Source organism: Nomascus leucogenys, chromosome 4, assembly GCF_006542625.1.
Source record: "Nomascus leucogenys isolate Asia chromosome 4, Asia_NLE_v1, whole genome shotgun sequence".
Taxonomy (NCBI): Eukaryota; Metazoa; Chordata; class Mammalia; order Primates; family Hylobatidae; genus Nomascus; species Nomascus leucogenys.
The window spans coordinates 137,909,399-137,915,693 of record NC_044384.1 but is presented as its reverse complement, the minus strand read 5'-3'; the positions used below and the strand labels follow the sequence as shown (position 1 = coordinate 137,915,693).

At 36.3% G+C, this 6,295-nt stretch overlaps 1 pseudogene; it reads left to right on the top strand.

Annotated features, from left to right (window-relative positions):
* The first annotated feature begins 683 nt into the window (after positions 1-683).
* LOC100582541 lies at positions 684-4,911 on the top strand (annotated as a pseudogene).
* Positions 4,912-6,295: the final 1,384 nt, after the last annotated feature.

Below are 6,295 nucleotides of genomic sequence, written 5' to 3'. Positions count from 1 at the left end.
CTTCAAAGACACTGAACACAGGCAATGGATAACAGTGATCTCTGAGATACAAAAACAAAGGAGGAAATAATGATTTTCCCAGTATTGACAGTTTCCAGGCCACAGAACAAGCAGGGAAATCGCAGGCAAAGCCTGAGTTGAGGAGATGGAGTTAAGAGTCCTGGGAGATGAAGGTTGCTAGCATCGACAGGACAAAATACCAGAGAAGAGAGAAGTACACAGACAACTCCAGAGATCTTTAGATGTCTCCTTAGGGAATTCAGCTGAGTGACAGAAAATGCACTACCCCAGCCTTGGGAAAGAGCCGTCAGAAATGATTAGGAGTAACAGTGCCTGGCTTTCACATAGGGTCAATAGGCATGCCCTTTTTCAGGAGACTGACAGGAAGACGAACATTTGGGTAAAATTAAGTTTCTTGGCTCAGTAGGGAAGAATAATTAACACTAGGCTGAGTACTGCTCAATCATATCCAACAAATCTTAAAAACATAACCCAAACTCATCAAACATTTTCCGTTTAACTGCAACCCCAAGCAAAACTCAAGAACGTTTATAGAAATACAAACATCTACCACCTACAAGTTGATGTTCACGTTATCTGGCATTCAATAAAAAATGACCCAGGCATTCAGAATAGCAGGAAGATATAAATCCTAAAGAGGAAGAAAACAATTAAATGACTCGATGAGAAAAGGTGAGACAAAAATACAGTGAAGATTTAGCAATCTTCATTATAATACATTAGTTTCCATTATAATACAGTGAAGATTTAGCAGTCTGCACAATTTAGATTGCTAAATCTTCACTGTATTAGATTTAGCAATCTTCGCTGTATTAGATTTAGCAATCTTCACTGTGTTAGATTTAGGAATCTTCACTGTATTAGATTTAGCAATCTTCACTGTATTATAATGGAAACTAATGTATTATAATGGAAACTATCTAAAATGAAACAGAATTATTACAGCTAGATGGGAAGAGTAAGTCCTACTATTCTATACCACTGTAAGATAACTCTAGTTAATAGTTATATAGTTGCAAATTGCTGGAAGGAGGATATTGAATGTTTCCAATAAAAAGAAACAAATATTTGAAATGATGGATGGGTATGCTAATCACCTTGATCTGATCACTATACCTTATATGTGTGGAAACATCACTATGTACCCCTATGAATATGTACAATTACTTGTCAAATAAAGACAAAGCAGAATAATTAGCTAACAGATCAACATAATGACATATATGTAACTGGAGTTCTCAAAGTTGAGGGTGTGTGTACAGAAAATATATTTAAACAAGTAGTGACTGTTGCCTTTCTGAATTTGGTAAAAATAATAAATCCACAAACAGAAGAACCTCAGCAAAGTCCCAGCACAAGGAACATGAAGAAAATGATAGTGAAACATATAATCAAATTCCCTAAAAGCAATAATAAAGATAAATCTTAATCTTAAAAGCAGACAGAAAAATGACACATTATATACAAAAGAACAAATGTAAAAATATGTCAGTTTTTTTGGGGGGGGTGGTCAGGAACAAAGCAAGTGAGAAGAGTTGAACATCTTAGAATACTAAAATAAATTTTAAAAATTTAAAAACTTACCAACCTAGAATTTTATCTCCAGTGAAAATATCTCACAAAGTGAAGGCAAAGTGAAGGCTTTTTCTGAAATACGAAAGCTGAAACAGTTCCTTACTGGCAGAGTTCCACCCTGAGATCCATTAAAGAAAATCCTTCAAGAAGAAGGAAAATAGCAAAATTGAAATACAAATCTATACAAAAGAATTATACCACGGAAAATGGCAATTATATGAGTAAATGCTTGTATTAGTTTTCTAGGACTGCTGTAACAAATCACTTCAAACTGGGTGTCTTAAACCACAGAAATTTATTGTCTCACAGTTCTAGGGGCTAAAAGTTCAAAACTGAGGTGTTGACAGGGCTATATTTTCTATGAAACATTTAGGGAGGAATTATGCCTTGCTTCTTTGTAGCTTCTGGTGTTTGCTGGCAATTCTAGTCTTCCTCAGCTTGCAGATGCATTACTACAATTGAGGTCGGAGGCGGGATACAACTCCGGAGGTGGGGCTTGGACACTGGAGCAAATTGAGGCCTAGTTAAAAGAGGGATGAGGTGGAAGAAGCTCTTCATAAAACATGCCCATCAGTGTGCCATGTCAGTTTACCATTGCCATGGCAAGACCTGGGAGTTACCACCCTTTTCCGTGGCAATGATCCAACAACTCCAAAGTTACTACCATTTTTTTTTTTGAAATTTCTGCATAAACTTCCCCTTAATCTGCAGGTGATTAAAAGTAGGTATAAATATGACTGCAGAACTGCTCTGAGCTGCTACTCTCTGCCAAGGGGAATAGTCCTGCTCTGCAGAAACAGTCGTGGAGCTGTAACACGGCCGCTTCAATAAAGCTCTTTTCTTCCACCGCTGGTTAACCCTTGAATTCTTTCTTGGGGAAGCAAAGAACCCTCCTGGCCTAAGCCCCCATGGCCAAGCTCCAATGTGGGGCTCACATTTGATTGGATATCCACACTACTTTAGGATGGTAACTTCTTAACATGACATCTGTAGCAATCCCATTTCTCTTGCAGTTAAGACTTCAACATATCATTTGGAGGAATACAATTCAACCCATAACAAGACATACGGATTTTTTTCTTATTCAAATTTCTTTAAAAGATAATTGACTTTAAAATAATGTAGCTTGGATTTATTCTACTTCATGACTCCAGGCATTCTGTTAAATAGGTATAATTGTTTCTATGTTGAAGTTATTTAAGTTTAAAAAGTATATATTCATGGGTGCTATTGTTTTATTTGATTTGGTTTTAATTGAGCTCTGGAGAAAATCTAACCAGTACCTACTTCACTGATGTGAAACTTGCATACTGTAAATTTATTAAGATCACAGCATTTAAAAAATTCCTTAAAAATAAGTTGGTCATTGAAAAATATGTAGCTAAACAGAATGAAGTATTAAAAAACTAAATCGAGAACTTCAGGAGTATAACAGATTCCATGCACAAGAAAATGCTCTGCCTCAATGCTTTGCTTCTGTTTGTGACAGAGAACTTCTGTAATATACACACAAGCAGTGAATGAGGAATTTCACAGACTTCCAGGTAAAAAAAAAATGTGAAGTCAGACCTTAAAATACCAAATGGATTTTTTTTTTCTCCGAAAGGTCTCTGTCCCTACAGATTTCATCTCACAGTGACTACATTTCATTAATTAGAACAGGAGACAGGAGGGTAAAGAGAGTATTTTTTTATTTTGTCGTTCGAAAATCATAAAACCTTGCAATCATAATGCTCCTGTGTACACTGCCTGCTAGGGTTTATTGCCTGATTGCCTTCTGCTACATGCATTAGCACTACCACCCTTGAAACACACACACACACACACACACACACACACACACACACACACACACACACAAATACACATCATGGAACTTTTGGTTTAACCACCCAGCCATGGTTTTCGGGGTCATAAACCTTTTAAGTCAAAAGCAATCACCAGTACCCTAGACACCACCCTCATAAGAGTAGAGAACCCCGTGGCCTGCATCAGAATGTGCCTTTTCCATGCTCCGTGGACTCTTGGAAAAAGAGTTTTATTACTTATTTCCCAGCACCTGGAAATGGTGTATTTTAATATCACTTTCAATATCACAGAACCATTTCAGTCAAAGTGCCTTAAGAGATTGTATAGAACAAAAATGGCCTAGAAGGGCTGATTTCACAAAAATTAATAAGATAATAAGAAAAGACAAAGCATGGATTAATTCAGAATGGAAATAATTAGGCATTGATAATGCTTCTGAAATTATTTTTGAAACAGCAGTAGCTATTTGGAATACTAGTTACAACTTAAGCCTTGAGAACAATTAAAATCCATCTACATCAGCTGGTGATTTAAATGTGCGGCAAACAGTAATGAAGTGGAGCAAAGGAAAATGCAAATTTTGTCAAAGCCAATTTGAAGATTCTCAGCATTTTATAGACCACCTTAATAGACATAGCTATCGAAATGTGTATTTTTGTTTGCATTTTAATTGCAATGAGTCATTTAAGCTGCCTTTCCAGCTTGCCCAGCATACAAAAAGTCACAGGATATTTCAGGCTGTGTAGTTTTCCAGAATTCCATGAGCTTTTGGAAGATCTTCCTCTGCTATATGAACATGAAGCTCAGAACTCTTTAAAACACCAGAATAGTCTGCACAACCCAGTGAGACAGTTCTTCGGGATGTTCATACAGACTCCAATCCTAATCATCAGGAAAAGGATTCATCTAGTAATGAGAAACAAACCATTAGTCTGTCAGTTTCTCTTAGCAAATCAAGGAAAGATTCTACAGAACCAAAGACATGTATAGGAAGTATGGAAAAGAAAACAGTTTAGTTCAGAGTGGAAATGAACGTTCTGATGACACTGTTTCAAATATAAGCTTGATAGACTGAAAGATGGCTGACATAGGGCCAAATTTTGAAAATAATTGTAGTAGTCGTGATTTAGTTAATGGACGCAGTGAAACAGAGCGAGCACCTTTAGTTTTATCAGATCCTGCTTTGAAAATTGATATAAACAGAATCAGGACAGAAAATGGTTCAGTTTTACCTAGTGTTGTACCACAAGAACGCAATACCTTATCAGTATCTCAGGCACCTTCCAAACCAAATATGACAAATGAACGTGCTTGATATGGCTTAATTTTAACAAAACCACTTACCTTGATGAACAGTCTCTTAGTAGGCCCAAACATGGAAAATTTCTGACTGATACCTGTTCTCATCAAGATAACATGTATAAGAAATTAGTGAAAAGATTAAGATGTGGCAGATGCCTGACCGCCTACTGTAATGCAGAAGCACTTGAGGCTCATCTTGACTGATAAAAATGTTTCAGAAAGATCTGTCAATCAAGCAGTAGTGTGAAAAAAGCACTATAAAAACACATCAGTTTGCTATTTCCCTGACGGCCTTAATTTTAGAGTGGTCTCGGCTTACTAAAGATAAGGACAAAACACATTTTCTAGAATGAACTCCCAGAGGAGATGTGGTGGCTTAGACTTTAAAAGGGTTATTATAAAACTCCCAAAGTACCAGTTTTCCAGAAAACCACATTTAAAAAAGTTTATGATGATTAATAGCAGCAGCATGTTCAGTTTTGCTTATATGAGAAACATGTTTAGGCAACTAGTCAGAAAACCAGCGATGGCCATACAGAAATGGAAAAGTTAACCCATTATTAAAAAGTGTGTGTGGGGAGGGGGGCTGGTTTACAATAATTATCAATTTAAAGTATTTTCTACAAACGGGGTTTTCTTGCCATGTGTAATCAGGTTATGTCCTCTTCCTTCTAGTCGAACATGGTTTAAGGAACAGCTGCTCTTTGGTTTGTGATATGATTTAGAAACTTATACATTAACTTACCACCATGCTATCAATTACAGATTGTAACTGATTTCTAGATGATTAACTAGGTTGAAGTTCAATGAATGGCCTGCCAGCATTGAAAATTAAAAAAACAAAACAAAAAACCACAGTGCTTTACTAATAAGCTCTTCATAGAACCTCCCATGAACCACTTTTGTAGTACAAATCAGTTACATTTAAAGGGCAGCAGTGTCAGTAAAACAAAAAAATTGATAAGTAACTCTGGGGAGACATGAAAGGCATCTAAGACCTTTACAGGCTTTGAAGTTAGTTGAAGGAAAACACTGAATTGCAAATTCTTCAATGTGCGTAATGGTAAATGCACGCTGGGATATTTCTATTTGTATATGTTAGGACATTGCTTGATGATTCATAGCAAGGTCCTTTAGACATTAATGTGAGTTCTCTAAGTACAGTCCTAAAATAATTGGCTCAAAAAATCAGCCAAGAATCAGGCTGAGAATTCATGCATTTTATTCTATTAGAAGAGGTAACTCCAAAATAAGCCATACTACTCAGCCAAAACATCTCAGATGTTTTCCACTTGTCCATTATTAAAAGGAAGATGTGTAAAGACTTCCTTTTAGCTAATAGTATGTAAATCTAAAACAGGGATAAAAAGAACAAAAAGGCAAACTGTTTCAAAATAGATCTCCTAGTGCCCCAATGTCAAATATTCCAGTTATTCTAAATAATAAAATCTTCGTTCAAGGCAGATAATCTCATCAGACCCTGTTATATTTGAACTTCTGGAATGAGGCTACTATGGAAGTGGGGAATTTCTTCCAGGTAGCATCCGTATTTCATTAAATTAGAATTTCCAGGTCATGATAGATCAGA